Source organism: Scomber japonicus, chromosome 2 (genome assembly GCF_027409825.1).
Source record: "Scomber japonicus isolate fScoJap1 chromosome 2, fScoJap1.pri, whole genome shotgun sequence".
Taxonomy (NCBI): Eukaryota; Metazoa; Chordata; class Actinopteri; order Scombriformes; family Scombridae; genus Scomber; species Scomber japonicus.
Genome location: NC_070579.1, coordinates 37068906 through 37087593, shown reverse-complemented (window position 1 = coordinate 37087593; position 18688 = coordinate 37068906). Strand labels below are relative to the sequence as shown.

Here is an 18688-nt window from a genome sequence, read left to right as displayed (position 1 = left end):
ACACACATTGGGACTGACTACAGCTCACACCCTGGAAGCTTATACAAACATAATTAGGGCCCGAGCGCTGACCAGCGCGAAGCCCTATTGGTTTTGCCATGATTATTCTCTTTCTTTTTATTAGGGCCCGAGCGCTGACCAGCGCGAAGCCCTATTGTTTTTGCCATGATTATTAGGGCCCGAGCGCTGACCAGCGCGAAGCCCTATTGTTTTTGCCATGATTATTATTCTTCTTCTTTTTCTCTCACAACGACGGCCTTTTTGCCCCCCTGAACGTGCCGCAAAAGTCACCAAAGTTTGCACGCAAGCCAGACCCGGCGAAAATTTCGATATTTTATGGTCTGCACAAATGGGCGTGTCAAAATGGCTCTCTAGCGCCCCCTACAAAATCAATAAAAGCGAGCCCCTCGTGACAGATTGACATAGAGAAACGAAACTTGGTACACATGTTCATCATGTTAAGACGCACCAAAAAGTCTCTTGGACACATACCCTAACACCAACAGGAAGTCGGCCATTTTGAATCAAAATATTGATTTTAATGCAAATTGTGGCATCATATTTGAACGCACTACTCCTAGAGATTTCATACCATCCACTTCAAATTCACACAGAGTCATCTTGAGACATTGGAGATGAAAAGTTATCAAAAGCTTTTTCCCACGTCATTCCTGGTTGCCGTGGTGACGCGGCGAATTTCGATGCTTCGCCATGAAATTTCAAACCCTCATAACTTGACTCCACATGGTCTGAGCTTTTACAAATTTAATATGCTTGTTCAGCGTCCTGGTCTGAACACATGTACAGTCTCATATTTAGTGACAGTCATAGCGCCACCTACTGGCAACAGGAAGTCACTTGCGTCATTTGTTCATTAATTACTCCCATAATCTTAAGTATTTCCACCTGAAATTGACTCAGCTGAGACATAAGACCTTGGTGATGCTACATTCTGCAACTCGTGACGCATCATCAAATACCGTTGCCATGACAACACATTCAACGCCATGAAAATACGATTACAGTTTTCAGAGGCAAAGGATGCCTCCACGGTAACGAAACTCAACACACACGTCTGGAGTGGGTTCATTTCACATCCTATATACTTCAATGGGATGGGCGTGGCTACACGGCTCAATAGCGCCCCCTTGAATATTTCAAAATTGCACCTCAGCCTTCCCGATAGACACAGAAGAATGAAACTCGGTAGGTTTATGTATCATCTCCAGACGCACAAAAACGCCATTTGGACCCATACCCTAAGTCCAACAGGAAGTCGGCCATCTTGGGAAAAATGCTATATTTTGGTGATTTTTTTGGTCATTTCCAGGCCTCATATTTGAACGCACTAGTCCTACAGATTCCATCCCATCCACTTCAAATTCACACAGAGTCATCTTGAGACATTGGAGATGACAACTTATCAAAAGCTTTTTCGCTGGTCATTCCTGGTTGCCGTGGTGACGCGGCGAATTTCGATGCTTCGCCATGAAATTTCAAACCCTCATAACTTGACTCCACATGGTCTCAGCTTTTCCAAATTTAATATGCTTGTTCAGCGTCCTGATCTGAACACATGTACAGTCTCATATTTAGTGACAGTCATAGCGCCCCCTACTGGCAACAGGAAGTCACTTGCGTCATTTGTTCATTAATTATTCCCATAATCTTAAGTATTTCCACCTGAAATTGACTCAGCTGAGACATGAGACCTTGGTGATGCTACATTCTGCAACTCATGACCCATCATCAAATACCGTTGCCATGACAACACATTCAACGCCATGAAAATACGATTACAGTTTTCAGGGGCAAAGGATGCCTCCACGGTAACGAAACTCAACACACACGTCTGGAGTCGGGTCATTTAACATCCTATATACTTCAATGGGATGGGAGTGACTAAACGGCTCAATAGCGCCCCCTTGAATATTTCAAAATCGAACCTCAGCCTTCCCGATTGACGTAGAAGAATGAAACTCGGTAGGTTTATGTATCATCTCCAGACGCACAAAAACGCCATTTGGACCCATACCCTAAGTCCAACAGGAAGTCGGCCATCTTGGGAAAAATGCTCAATTTTGGTGCATTTTTTGGTCATTTCCAGGCCTCATATTTGAACGCACTAGTCCTAGGGATTCCATCCCATCCTCTTCAAATTCACACAGAATCATCTTGAGACATTGGAGATGAAAAGTTATCAAAAGCTTTTTTATGACTTCTTCCTGTTGGGCGTGGCTGTGCAAACAATTTCGATGCTTCGCCATGAAGCAGGAAGTCTTTATAACTCCTACAGACATGGTCCTGTCTACACCAAATTGATCACGCATGTAGAGGGTCCCGCCCTGAACACATCTATGCATCAATACTGCGTCAAATACACAGCGCCACCTACTGGACACAGGAAGTCAGCCTCATATGACAAACATTATCCGATTTACATGAAATTTACAGGATGTGTTCTCCACAGCACACACTGCAACATGACATGTAATTGGTGGGTGATCTCTAGCGCCACCTAGTGGACACATGCAATGTGACTTAGCCCCATCACACAACATTCATTACAAGCCCGGGTGCCAAGACGTCTACGTGCCCGCTGTGTCTGCCGTGTGACTGCAGCACGCACCGACATGCGAGTACGGGGCGGTGCATGGGGGCGCGAGGGCCCGTTCATCACTGCTTGCAGTTTTAATTATTATTAGGGCCCGAGCGCTGACCAGCGCGAAGCCCTATTGTTTTTGCCATGATTATTATTATTATTATTATTTTTTTTCTCTCCCGACGACGGCCTTTTTGCCCCCCTGAACGTGCCCCGAAACTCACCAAAGTCTGCACGCTAGCCAGACCCGGCGAAAATTTCGATATTTTATGGTTTGCACAAATGGGCGTGCCAAAATGGCTCTCTAGCGCCCCCTACAAAATCAATAAAAGCGAGCCCCTCGTGACAGATTGACATAGAGAAACGAAACTTGGTACACATGTTCAACATGTCAAGACGCACCAAAAAGTCTCTTGGACACATACCCTAACACCAACAGGAAGTCGGCCATTTTGAATCAAAATATTGATTTTAATGCAAATTGTGGCATCATATTTGAACGCACTACTCCTACAGTTTTCTTCCCATCCACTTCAAATTCACACAGAGTCATCTTGAGACATTGGAGATGACAAGTTATCAAAAGCTTTTTCCCCCGTCATTCCTGGTTGCCGTGGTGACGCGGCGAATTTCGATCCTTCGCCAAGAAAATTCAAACCCTCATAACTTGCCTTCACATGGTCTCAGCTTTACCAAATTTCACATGCTTGTTCAGGGTCCCAGTCTGAACACATGTACAGTCTCATATTTAGTGACAGTCATAGCGCCACCTACTGGCAACAGGAAGTCACTTGCTTCATTCTTTCACTAATTACTCCCATAATCTTCATCCCATCCACTTCAAATTCACACAGAGTCATCTTGAGACATTGGAGATGACAAGTTATCAAAAGCTTTTTCCCCCGTCATTCCTGGTTGCCGTGGTGACGCGGCGAATTTCGATCCTTCGCCATGAAAATTCAAACCCTCATAACTTGACTCCACATGGTCTGAGCTTCTCCGAATTTCAGATGCTTGTTCAGTGTCCCAGTCTGAACACATGTGCAGTCTCATATTTTGTGACAGTCATAGCGCCCCCTACTGGCAACAGGAAGTCACTTGCTTCATTCTTTCACTAATTACTCCCATAATCTTAAGTATTTCCACCTGAAATTGACTCAGCTGAGACATAAGACCTTGGTGATGCTACATTCTGCAACTCGTGACCCATCATCAAATACTGTTGCCATGACAACGCATTCAACGCCATGAAATACGATTACACTTTTCAGGGGCAAAGGATGCCTCCACGGTAACGAAACTCAACACACACGTCTGGAGTGTGGTCATTTAACATCCTATATACTTCAATGGGATGGCCGTGACTAAATGGCTCAATAGCGCCCCCTTGAATATTTCAAAATTGAACCTCAGACTTCCCCATTGACATAGAAGAATGAAATTCGGTAGGTTTATGTATCATCTCCAGACGCACAAAAATGCCATTTGGACCCATACCCTAAGACCAACAGGAAGTCGGCCATCTTGGGAAAAATGCTCAATTTTGATGAGTGTTTTGGTCATTTCCAGGCCTCATATTTGAATGCACTAGTCCTAGAGATTTCATCCCATCCACTTCACATTCGCACAGACTCATCTTGAGACATTGGAGATGACAAGTTATCAAAAGCTTTTTTATGACTTCTTCCTGTTGGGCGTGGCTGTGCAAACAATTTCGATGCTTCGCCATAAAGCAGGAAGTCCTTATAACTCCTACAGACATTGTCCCACCTACACCAAATTGATCACACATGTAGAGGGTCCCGCCCTGAACACATCTATGCATCAATACAGCTTCATATACACAGCGCCACCTACTGGACACAGGAAGTCAGCCTCATATGACAAACATTATCCGATTTACATGAAATTTAGAGGATGTGTTCTCCACATCACACACTGCAACATGACATGTAATTGGTGGGTGATCTCTAGCGCCACCTAGTGGACACATGCAATGTGACTTAGCCCCATCACACCATGTTCATTACAAGCCCAGGTGCCAAGACGTCTACGTGCCCGCTGTGTCTTCCGTGTGACTGCAGCACGCACCGACATGCGAGTACGGGGCGGTGCATGGGGGCGCGAGGGCCCGTTCATCACTGCTTGCAGTTTTAATTATTATTTTTTTTCTCTCCCGATGACGGCCTTTTTGCCCCCCTGAACGTGCCTTAAAAGTCACCAAAGTTTGCATTCAAGCCAGACCTGGCGAAAATTTCGATATTTTATGGTTTGCACAAATGGGCGTGCCAAAATGGCTCTCTAGCGCCCCCTACAAAATCAATAAAAGCGAGCCCCTCGTGACAGATTGACATAGAGAAACGAAACTTGGTACACATATTCATCATGTCAAGACGCACCAAAAAGTCTCTTGGACACATACCCTAACACCAACAGGAAGTCGGCCATTTTGAATCTAAATATTGATTTTAATGCAAATTGTGGCATCATATTTGAACGCACTACTCCTAGAGTTTTCTTCCCATCCACTTCAAATTCACACAGAGTCATCTTGAGACATTGGAGATGAAAAGTTATCAAAAGCTTTTTCCCCCGTCATTCCTGGTTGCCGTGGTGACGCGGCGAATTTCGATCCTTCGCCATGAAATTTCAAACCCTCATAACTTGACTCCACATGGTCTGAGCTTTTCCAAATTTAATATGATTGTTCAGCGTCCTGGTCTGAACACATGTACAGTCTCATATTTAGTGACAGTCATAGCGCCACCTAGTGGCGACAGGAAGTCACTTGCGTCATTTGTTCATTAATTACTCCCATAATCTTGAGTATTTCCACCTGAAATTGACTCAGCTGAGACATAAGACCTTGGTGATGCTACATTTTGCAGCTCATGACCCATCATCAAATACCGTTGCCATGACAACACATTCAACGCCATGAAAATACGATTACAGTTTTCAGGGGCAAAGGATGCCTCCACGGTAACGAAACTCAACACACACACCTGGAGTGGGTTCATTTAACGTCCTATATACTTCAATGGGATGGGCATGACTAAACGGCTCAATAGCGCCCCCTTGAATATTTCAAAATTGAACCTCAGCCTTCCTGATTGACATACAAGAATGAAATTCGGTAGGTTTATGTATCATCTCCAGACGCACAAAAACGCCATTTGGACCCATACCCTAAGTCCAACAGGAAGTCGGCCATCTTGGGAAAAATGCTATATTTTGCTGAGTTTTTTGGTCATTTCCAGGCCTCATATTTGAACGCACTAGTCCTAGGGATTCCATCCCATCCACTTCAAATTGACACAGAGTCATCTTGAGACATTGGATATGACAAGTTATCAAAAGCTTTTTTATGACTTCTTCCTGTTGGGCGTGGCTGTGCAAACAATTTCGATGCTTCGCCATAAAGCAGGAAGTCTTTATAACTCCTACAGACATGGTCCTGTCTACACCAAATTCATCACGCATGTAGAGGGTCCCGCCCTGAACACATCTATGCATCAATACTGCGTCATATACACAGCGCCACCTACTGGACACAGGAAGTCAGCCTCATATGACAAACATTATCCGATTTACATGAAATTTACAGGATGTGTTCTCCACATCACACACTGCAACATGACATGTAATTGGTGGGTGATCTCTAGCGCCACCTAGTGGACACATGCAATGTGACTTAGCCCCATCACACAACATTCATTACAAGCCCAGGTGCCAAGACGTCTACGTGCCCGCTGTGTCTGCCGTGTGACTGCAGCACGCACCGACATGCGAGTACGGGGCGGTGCATGGGGGCGCGAGGGCCCGTTCATCACTGCTTGCAGTTTTAATTAGGGCCCGAGCGCTGACCAGCGCGAAGCCCTATTGTATCTGTCAAGATTATTATTATTTTTCTTTTTCTTGCACGACGACGGCCTTTTTGCCCCCCTGAACGTGCCCCGAATCTCACCAAAGTTTGCACGCAAGCCAGACCCGGCGAAAATTTCGATATTTTATAGTTTGCACAAATGGGCGTGGCAAAATGGCTCTCTAGCGCCCCCTACAAAATCAATAAAAGCGAGCCCCTCGTGACAGATTGACATAGAGAAACGAAACTTGGTACACATGTTCAACATGTCAAGACGCACCAAAAAGTCTCTTGGACACATATCCTCCCACCAACAGGAAGTCGGCCATTTTGAATCAAAATATTGATTTTAATGCAAATTGTGGCATCATATTTGAACTAACTAGTCCTAGAGTTTTCTTCCCATCCACTTCAAATTCACACAGAGTCATCTTGAGACATTGGAGATGAAAAGTTATCAAAAGCTTTTTCGTCCGTCATTCCTGGTTGCCGTGGTGACGCGGCGAATTTCGATGCTTCGCCATGAAATTTCAAACCCTCATAACTTGACTCCACATGGTCTCTGCTTTTCCAAATTTCAGATGTTTGTTCAGGGTCCTGGTCTGAACACATGTACAGTCTCATATTTAGTGACAGTCATAGCGCCACCTACTGGCAACAGGAAGTCACTTGCGTCATTTGTACATTAATTACTCCCATAATCTTAAGTATTTCGACCTGAAATTGACTCAGCTGAGACATAAGACCTTGGTGATACCACATTCTGCAACTCGTGACCCATCATCAAATACTGTTGCCATGACAACGCATTCAACGCCATGAAAATACGATTACAGGTTTCAGAGGCAAAAGATGCCTCCACGGTATCGAAACTCAACACACACGTCTGGAGTGGGGTCCTTTAACATCCTATGTACTTCAATGGGATGGGCGTGACTAAATGGCTCAATAGCGCCCCCTTGAATATTTCAAAATTGAACCTCAGCCTTCCCGATTGACATAGAAGAATGAAATTCGGTAGGTTTATGTATCATCTCCAGACGCACAAAAACGCCATTTGGACCCATACCCTAAGTCCAACAGGAAGTCGGCCATCTTGGGAAAAATGCTCCATTTTGGTGCATTTTTTGGTCATTTCCAGGTCTCATATTTGAACTAACTAGTCCTAGGGATTTCATCCCATCCTCTTCAAATTCAGACAGAATCATCTTGAGACATTGGAGATGCCAAGTTATCAAAATCTTTTTCCCTCGCCATTCCTGGTTGCAGTGGTGAAGCGGCGAATTTCGATGCTTCGCCATGAAATTTCAAACCCTCATAACTTGACTCCACATGGTCTGAGCTTTTCCAAATTTAATATGCTTCTTCAGCGTCCTGGTCTGAACACATGTACAGTCTCATATTTAGTGACAGTCATAGCGCCACCTACTGGCAACAGGAAGTCACTTGCTTCATTCTTTCACTAATTACTCTCATAATCTTAAGTATTTACACCTGAAATTGACTCAGCTAAGACATAACGCCAGTTATCAAAAGCTTTTTTATGACTTCTTCCTGTTGGGCGTGGCTGTGCAGACAATTTCGATGCTTCGCCATGAAGCAGGAAGTCCTTATAACTCCTACAGACATTGTCCCGTCTATACCAAATTGATCACACATGTAGAGGGTCCCGCCCTGGACACATCTATGCATCAATACTGTGTCAAATACACAGCGCCACCTACTGGACACAGGAAGTCAGCCTAATATGACAAACATTATCCGATTTACATGAAATTTACAGGATGTGTTCTCCACATCACACACTGCAACATGACATATAATTGGTGGGTGATCTCTAGCGCCACCTAGTGGACACATGCAATGTGACTTAGCCCCATCACACAGTGTTCATTACAAGCCCCGGTGCCAAGACTTCTACGTGCCCGCTGCGTCTGCCATGTGACTGCAGCATGCACCGACATGCGCGTACAAGGCGGTGCATGGGGCGCGAGGGCCCGTTCATCACTGCTTGCAGTTTTAATTAGGGCCCAAGCACTACAGTGCGAAGGCCCTATTGTAATCGTACCGATTATTAGGGGGCCAAGCCCGAGGGGACGAGGAAACGCGTATGCAAGCAGACGCGTTTCCTAGTACCAGCGGTGCTAGGAACCCTATTGTTTTTGTGTTGATTTTTATTATTATTATTATTATTATTATTTTTCCGTTGATAAAACTGGTGCTGCAGGCTACACCGTGCAAGGGAGGGCGGTGCAATTTGGAGGGTTGGTCCAGACCCCTGCACGTACCTCAGACGCAAAAAACTACATATGTCCGCCTGCAGGGGGCGCTATAAGTAAGAAAAACGCGTTTTGGCCTATAACTCTCACACCGTATATCGCACATTCAAAAACCTTATATCCCCAGATTCCCTGAATAGAGCTGAATCACTTTGCCATTGGCCACGCCCACTTCCGCCTAGAAAATTTTTGCGCAAAATCGCAAAAACTGGAAAACCTACTTTTTCGAACTCCTCCTCGGGGTTTTGTCCGATCTGCATGAAACTTGGCACGTACACTGCCCAGCTCAACCGGATCTTAAGTTATCAAAAGAATTTTGCTCGGCCAAGGTAGGCGCAAATTATTAACAAATTAATTTCTGTAGCTAGCTATGAAAATGCTAACTGTTGGATATCTCGGTCCAACTAAATGCTATTAACACCAAATGTCAGATCCTTGGTTGGCATGTGACTGTGAGGGTATGAGCCAAGTTTTGTGAATGTTGACCACTAGGGGGCGCTACAAATCTAGGAAATGTATATCTCTTGAACGGCTTTACGGATTTCTACCAAATTCGGTAGGTATGATGCACACCCATTGCTGAGGCCATATATTGAAGGTGGTCATGACTGGTAAATGTGGGCGTGGCTTATAAGTACATAAACAACAAGCATTTATTTTAGCTGAACTTTCATGATGAGGGTTGTGAAATTTATAGGGTACATATAGAATAGGACACAGATCTTCCACAACAAAAATAGCACATCTACACCACTAGGTGGCGCTATAACGGATACAAACGCGTTTTTGCCTGTAACTTCCACATTTTAAATGACACATTCATATACATCATATCCATGTATTCCCTGAATAGAGCTGGATTTTCTGATATAGGCCCCGCCCACTTCTACTGCAGATTTCCTTTGCTAAATCACTGCATATGCAAAACCTACTTTTTTGAACTCCTCCTACAGTTTAAGAGCTATCTGCATGAAACTTTGCATATATAATCTCCAGATGAGTCTGGTGAAAAGTTATCAAAAGAATTTTGGCACTCCAAAAAATGCTCTATTTATAGCCAAACAATCTTTTTTGCTAGCTTAAAAAAACACATTGTTTCATATTTTGGTCAAAGTAAATGCTTTTAACGTCAAACTTAAGTCACTTGTTCAGGAAGTCATCCAGAGGCTCTGTGCCAAATATGGTGCAAATCAATCAACAGGGGGCGTTATAAACCCACAAATATCAAGTTTCCTAAAAGATGATCGCATTCACACATAATTTGGTGAGCATGATGAAACATCACTCCAGAGGCCAGCTGCAAAATTACGTAACAATCGGTGAAAGTGGGCGGGACTTATTACGACAAATCCAAATCGCCACACATTCGGCCTTTCGCACTTCCCATTACAGTGAATACTGAGGCTCAGACATTGGCCTGTGTCCTGACGCACGCCCAGAGCCCCGTCGTCCTTTTAGGCCATATTGCGTGGGCTTTGCGGGGCGAGTCACGTGGGGGACGAGTTACGCCGGATGGCTTGGCCCCCGTTCATAACTGTTCGGTACGAACAGTTCTAGTTAGGGCCCGAGCGCTGACCAGCGCGAAGCCCTATTGTATCTGTCCGGATTATTATTTTTCTTTTTCTTGCACAACGACGGCCTTTTTGCCCCCCTTAACGTGCTTTAAAAGTCACCAAAGTTTGCACGCAAGCCAGACCTGGCGAAAATTTTGATATTTTATGGTTTGCACAAATGGGCGTTGCAAAATGGCTCAATAGCGCCCCCTACAAAATCAATAAAAGCGAGCCCCTCGTGACAGATTGACATAGAGAAACGAAACTTGGTACACATGTTCATCATGTCAAGACGCACCAAAAAGTCTCTTGGACACATACCCTAACACCAACAGGAAGTCGGCCATTTTGAATCAAAATATTGATTTTAATGCAAATTGTGGCATCATATTTGAACGCACTACTCCTAGAGATTTCATCCCATCCACTTCAAATTCACACAGAGTCATCTTGAGACATTGGAGATGAAAATTTATCAAAAGCTTTTTCCCACGTCATTCCTGGTTGCCGTGGTGACGCGGCGAATTTCGATGCTTCGCCATGAAATTTCAAACCCTCATAACTTGACTCCACATGGTCTGAGGCTTTCCAAATTTAATATGCTTGTTCAGCGTCCCGGTCTGAACACATGTACAGTCTCATATTTAGTGACAGTCATAGCGCCACCTACTGGCAACAGGAAGTCACTTGCGTCATTTGTTCATTAATTACTCCCATAATCTTAAGTATTTATTCCTGAAATTGACTCAGCTGAGACATAAGACCTTGGTGATGCTACATTCTGCAACTCGTGACGCATCATCAAATACCGTTGCCATGACAACACATTCAACGCCATGAAAATACGATTACAGTTTTCAGAGGCAAAGGATGCCTCCACGGTAACGAAACTCAACACACACGTCTGGAGTGGGTTCATTTAACATCCTATATACTTCCATGGGATGGGCGTGGCTACACGGCTCAAAAGCGCCCCCTTGAATATTTCAAAATTGCACCTCAGCCTTCCCGATAGACATAGAAGAATGAAACTCGGTAGGTTTATGTATCATCTCCAGACGCACAAAAACGCCATTTGGACCCATACCCTAAGTCCAACAGGAAGTCGGCCATCTTGGGAAAAATGCTATATTTTGGTGATTTTTTTGGTCATTTCCAGGCCTCATATTTGAACGCACTAGTCCTACAGATTCCATCCCATCCACTTCAAATTCACACAGAATCATCTTGAGACATTGGAGATGACAAGTTATCAAAAGCTTTTTCCCCCGTCATTCCTGGTTGCAGTGGTGAAGCGGCGAATTTCGATGCTTCGCCATGAAATTTCAAACCCTCATAACTTCACTCCACATGGTCTGTGCTTTTCCAAATTTAATATGCTTGTTCAGCGTCCTGGTCTGAACACATGTACAGTCTCATATTTAGTGACAGTCATAGCGCCACCTACTGGCAACAGTAAGTCACTTGCTTCATTCGTTGACTAATTACTCCCATAATCTTAAGTATTTACACCTGAAATTAACTCAGCTGAGACATAAGACCTTGGTGATGCTACATTCTGCGACCGAGCCGCAGCCCGACATGCGTGGGGGCGCGAGGGCCCGTTCATCACTGCTTGCAGTTTTAATTAGGGCCCAAGCACTACAGTGCGAAGGCCCTATTGTAATCGTACCGATTATTATTATTATTATTATTATACAAAACAAACGCGTTTTTGGCCCCCTAAACGTGCGCGAAAAGTCACCAAAATGTGCAATCAGGTTCGGCCCGGCGAAAAATTTCATATTTTATAGTTTGCATAAATGGGCGTGGCAAAATGGCTCTGTAGCGCCCCCTAGAAAATTTAAAAAAGCGAGCCCCACCCCTGAGATTGTCCTACACAAACGAAATTCAGTACACATATGTATCGTGTAAAGACGCACAAAAAAGTCTCTTGTACCCATACCCTCACTCCTACAGGAAGTCGGCCATTTTGTATCAAATCTGCGTTTTTGGCGATTTCCACACCTCGCATTTGAGCCATCTCCTCCTAGAGATTTAATCCGACCGATTTCAAATTCACTCAGAAACATCTTGAGACATTGGAGATGAAAAGTTATCAAAAACTTTCTGATTAGGGATCCGGTTTGGCCGTGGCGGCGCCGACAATTTCCTTCACCATTCGATCCTTCGCCATGAAATTTCAAACCCTCATAACTTCACTCCACATGGTCTGAGCTTTTCCAAATTTCATATGCTTGTTCAGCGTCCCGGTCTGAACACATGTACAGTCTGATATTTAGTGACAGTCATAGCGCCACCTACTGGCAACAGGAAGTCACTTGCTTCAGTCTTTCACTGATTACTCCCATAATCATAAGTATTTATACCTGAAATTAACTCAGCTGAGACATAAGACCTTGGTGATGCTACATTCTGCAACTCATGACCCATCATCAAATACCGTTGCCATGACAACACATTCAACGCCATGATAATACGATTACAGTTTTTAGGGGCAAAGGATGCCTCCACGGTAACGAAACTCAACACACAAGTCTGGAGTGGGTTCATTTAACATCCTATATACTTCAATGGGATGGGTGTGACTAAACGGCTCAATAGCGCCCCCTTGAATATTTCAAAATTGAACCTCAGCCTTCCCGATTGACATACAAGAATAAAATTCGGTAGGTTTATGTATCATCTCCAGACGCACAAAAACGGCATTTGGATCCATACCCTAAGTCCAACAGGAAGTCGGCCATCTTGGGAAAAATGCTATATTTTAGTGAGTTTTTTGGTCATTTCCAGGCCTCATATTTTAACAAACTAGTCCTAGAGATTTCATTCCATCCACTTCAAATTCGCTCAGAGTCATCTTGAGACATGGGAGATGACAAGTTATCAAAAGCTTTTTTATGACTTCTTCCTGTTGGGCGTGGCTGTGCACACAATTTCGATGCTTCGCCATAAAGCAGGAAGTCCTTATAACTCCTACAGACATTGTCTTGTCTACACCAAATTGCTCACGCATGTAGAGGGTCCCGCCCTGAACACATCTATGCATCAATACTGCTTCATATACACAGCGCCACCTACTGGACACAGGAAGTCAGCCTCATATGACAAACATTATCCGATTTACATGAAATTTACAGGATGTGTTCTCCACATCACACACTGCAACATGACATATAATTGGTGGGTGATCTTTAGCGCCACCTAGTGGACACATGCGATGTGACTTAGCCCCATCACACAACGTTCATTACAAGCCCGCGTGCCAAGACGTGTATGTGCCCGCTGTGTCTGCCGTGTGACTGCAGCACGCACCGACATGCGCGTACGGGGCGGTGCGTGGGGGGGGCTTGGGCCCGATCATCGCTGCTTGCAGCTTTAATTATTATTATTATTATTAAACAAAACAAACGCGTTTTTGGCCCCCTAAACGTGCGCGAAAAGTCACCAAAATGTGCAATCAGGTTCGGCCCGGCGAAAAATTTCATATTTTATAGTTTGCATAAATGGGCGTGGCAAAATGGCTCTGTAGCGCCCCCTAGAAAATTTAAAAAAGCGAGCCCCACCCCTGAGATTGTCCTACACAAACGAAATTCAGTACACATATGTATCGTGTAAAGACGCACAAAAAAGTCTCTTGTACCCATACCCTCACTCCTACAGGAAGTCGGCCATTTTGTATCAAATCTGCGTTTTTGGCGATTTCCACACCTCGCATTTGAGCCATCTCCTCCTAGAGATTTAATCCGACCGATTTCAAATTCACTCAGAAACATCTTGAGACATTGGAGATGAAAAGTTATCAAAAACTTTCTGATTAGGGATCCGGTTTGGCCGTGGCGGCGCCGACAATTTCCTTCACCATTCGATCCTTCGCCATGAAATTTCAAACCCTCATAACTTCACTCCACATGGTCTGAGCTTTTCCAAATTTCATATGCTTGTTCAGCGTCCCGGTCTGAACACATGTACAGTCTGATATTTAGTGACAGTCATAGCGCCACCTACTGGCAACAGGAAGTCACTTGCTTCAGTCTTTCACTGATTACTCCCATAATCATAAGTATTTATACCTGAAATTAACTCAGCTGAGACATAAGACCTTGGTGATGCTACATTCTGCAACTCATGACCCATCATCAAATACCGTTGCCATGACAACACATTCAACGCCATGATAATACGATTACAGTTTTTAGGGGCAAAGGATGCCTCCACGGTAACGAAACTCAACACACAAGTCTGGAGTGGGTTCATTTAACATCCTATATACTTCAATGGGATGGGTGTGACTAAACGGCTCAATAGCGCCCCCTTGAATATTTCAAAATTGAACCTCAGCCTTCCCGATTGACATACAAGAATAAAATTCGGTAGGTTTATGTATCATCTCCAGACGCACAAAAACGGCATTTGGATCCATACCCTAAGTCCAACAGGAAGTCGGCCATCTTGGGAAAAATGCTATATTTTAGTGAGTTTTTTGGTCATTTCCAGGCCTCATATTTTAACAAACTAGTCCTAGAGATTTCATTCCATCCACTTCAAATTCGCTCAGAGTCATCTTGAGACATGGGAGATGACAAGTTATCAAAAGCTTTTTTATGACTTCTTCCTGTTGGGCGTGGCTGTGCACACAATTTCGATGCTTCGCCATAAAGCAGGAAGTCCTTATAACTCCTACAGACATTGTCTTGTCTACACCAAATTGATCACACATGTAGAGGGTCCCGCCCTGAACACATCTATGCATCAATACTGCTTCATATACACAGCGCCACCTACTGGACACAGGAAGTCAGCCTCATATGACAAACATTATCCGATTTACATGAAATTTACAGGATGTGTTCTCCACATCACACACTGCAACATGACATATAATTGGTGGGTGATCTTTAGCGCCACCTAGTGGACACATGCGATGTGACTTAGCCCCATCACACAACGTTCATTACAAGCCCGCGTGCCAAGACGTGTATGTGCCCGCTGTGTCTGCCGTGTGACTGCAGCACGCACCGACATGCGCGTACGGGGCGGTGCGTGGGGGGGGCTTGGGCCCGATCATCGCTGCTTGCAGCTTTAATTATTATTATTTTTTTTCTCTCCCGACGACGGCCTTTTTGCCCCCCTGAACGTGCCCCGAAACTCACCAAAGTCTGCACGCAAGCCAGACCCGGCGAAAATTTCGATATTTTATGGTTTGCACAAATGGGCGTGCCAAAATGGCTCTCTAGCGCCCCCTACAAAATCAATAAAAGCGAGCCCCTCGTGACAGATTGACATAGAGAAACGAAACTTGGTACACATGTTCAACATGTCAAGACGCACCAAAAAGTCTCTTGGACACATACCCTAACACCAACAGGAAGTCGGCCATTTTGAATCAAAATATTGATTTTAATGCAAATTGTGGCATCATATTTGAACGCACTACTCCTACAGTTTTCTTCCCATCCACTTCAAATTCACACAGAGTCATCTTGAGACATTGGAGATGACAAGTTATCAAAAGCTTTTTCCCCCGTCATTCCTGGTTGCCGTGGTGACGCGGCGAATTTCGATCCTTCGCCATGAAAATTCAAACCCTCATAACTTGACTTCACATGGTCTGAGCTTTACCAAATTTCAGATGCTTGTTCAGCGTCCTGGTCTGAACACATGTACAGTCTCATATTTAGTGACAGTCATAGCGCCACCTACTGGCAACAGGAAGTCACTTGCTTCATTCTTTCACTAATTACTCCCATAATCTTCATCCCATCCACTTCAAATTCACACAGGATCATCTTGAGACATTGGAGATGACAAGTTATCAAAAGCTTTTTCCCTCGTCATTCCTGGTTGCCGTGGTGATGCGACGAATTTCGATCCTTCGCCATGAAAATTCAAACCCTCATAACTTGACTCCACATAGTCTGAGCTTCTCCGAATTTCAGATGCTTGTTCAGTGTCCCAGTCTGAACACATGTGCAGTCTCATATTTTGTGACAGTCATAGCGCCCCCTACTGGCAACAGGAAGTCACTTGCTTCATTCTTTCACTAATTACTCCCATAATCTTAAGTATTTACACCTGAAATTGACTCAGCTGAGACATAAGACCTTGGTGATGCTACATTCTGCAACTCGTGACCCATCATCAAATACTGTTGCCATGACAACGCATTCAACGCCATGAAATACGATTACACTTTTCAGGGGCAAAGGATGCCTCCACGGTAACGAAACTCAACACACACGTCTGGAGTGTGGTCATTTAACATCCTATATACTTCAATGGGATGGCCGTGACTAAATGGCTCAATAGCGCCCCCTTGAATATTTCAAAATTGAACCTCAGACTTCCCCATTGACATAGAAGAATGAAATTCGGTAGGTTTATGTATCATCTCCAGACGCACAAAAACGCCATTTGGACCCATACCCTAAGACCAACAGGAAGTCGGCCATCTTGGGAAAATGCTCAATTTTGGTGAGTGTTTTGGTCATTTCCAGGCCTCATATTTGAACGCACTAGTCCTAGAGATTTCATCCCATCCACTTCACATTCGCACAGAGTCATCTTGAGACATTGGAGATGAAAAGTTATCAAAAGCTTTTTTATGACTTCTTCCTGTTGGGCGTGGCTGTGCAAACAATTTCGATGCTTCGCCATGAAGCAGGAAGTCCTTGTAACTCCTACAGACATTGTCCCACCTACACCAAATTGATCACACATGTAGAGGGTCCCGCCCTGAACACATCTATGCATCAATACAGCTTCATATACACAGCGCCACCTACTGGACACAGGAAGTCAGCCTCATATGACAAACATTATCCGATTTACATGAAATTTACAGGATGTGTTCTCCACATCACACACTGCAACATGACATGTAATTGGTGGGTGATCTCTAGCGCCACCTAGTGGACACATGCAATGTGACTTAGCCCCATCACACCATGTTCATTACAAGCCCCGGTGCCAAGACGTCTACGTGCCCGCTGTGTCTTCCGTGTGACCGCAGCACGCACCGACATGCGAGTACGGGGCGGTGCATGGGGGCGCGAGGGCCCGTTCATCACTGCTTGCAGTTTTAATTAGGGCCCGAGCGCTGACCAGCGCGAAGCCCTATTGTTTTTGCCATGATTATTATTATTATTTTTTTTCTCTCCCGATGACGGCCTTTTTGCCCCCCTGAACGTGCCTTAAAAGTCACCAAAGTTTGCACGCAAGCCAGACCCGGCGAAAATTTTGATATTTTATGGTTTGCAGAAATGGGCGTGGCAAAATGGCTCTCTAGCGCCCCCTACAAAATCAATAAAAGCGAGCCCCTCGTGACAGATTGACATAGAGAAACGAAACTTGGTACACATATTCATCATGTCAAGACGCACGAAAAAGTCTCTTGGACACATACCCTAACACCAACAGGAAGTCGGCCATTTTGAATCAAAATATTGATTTTAATGCAAATTGTGGCATCATATTTGAACAAACTACTCCTACAGTTTTCTTCCCATCCACTTCAAATTCACACAGAATCATCTTGACACATTGGAGATGCAAAATTATCAAAAGCTTTTTCCCACGTCATTCCTGGTTGCCGTGGTGACGCGGCGAATTTCGATGCTTCGCCATGAAATTTCAAACCCTCATAACTTGACTCCACATGCTCTGAGCTTTCCCAAATTTCAGATGCTTGTTCAGTGTCCTGGTCTGAACACATGTACAGTCTCATATTTAGTGACAGTCATAGCGCCACCTAGTGGCGACAGGAAGTCACTTGCTTCATTCTTTCACTAAGTACTCCCATAATCTTCATCCCATCCACTTCAAATTCACACAGGATCATCTTGAGACATTGGAGATGAATAGTTATCAAAAGCTTTTTCCCTCGTCATTCCTGGTTGCCGTGGTGACGTGGCGAATTTCGATCCTTCGCCATGAAAATTCAAACCCTCATAACTTGACTCCACATGGTCTGAGCTTTTCCAAATTTAATATGCTTGTACAGTGTCCCCGTCTGAACACATGTACAGTCTCATATTTAGTGACAGTCATAGCGCCCCCTACTGGCAACAGGAAGTCACTTGCTTCATTCTTTCACTAATTACTCCCATAATCTTAAGTATTTACACCTGAAATTGACTCAGCTGAGACATAAGACCTTGGTGATGCTACATTCTGCAACTCGTGACCCATCATCAAATACTGTTGCCATGACAACGCATTCAACGCCATGAAATACGATTACAGTTTTCAGAGGCAAAGGATGCCTCCACGGTAACGAAACTCAACACACACGTCTGGAGTGGGGTCATTTCACATCCTATATACTTCAATGGGATGGCCGTGACTAAATGGCTCAATAGCGCCCCCTTGAATATTTCATAATTGAACC

General features: G+C 44.3%; 1 protein-coding gene across 1 annotated transcript in view; it reads left to right on the top strand.

The window, feature by feature from the left end:
• The window catches only part of LOC128366913 (mucin-5AC-like), a 66997-nt gene that overhangs the window by 39999 nt on the left and 8310 nt on the right, over positions 1-18688 (top strand). The gene's annotated exons all lie outside the window — the stretch shown is intronic.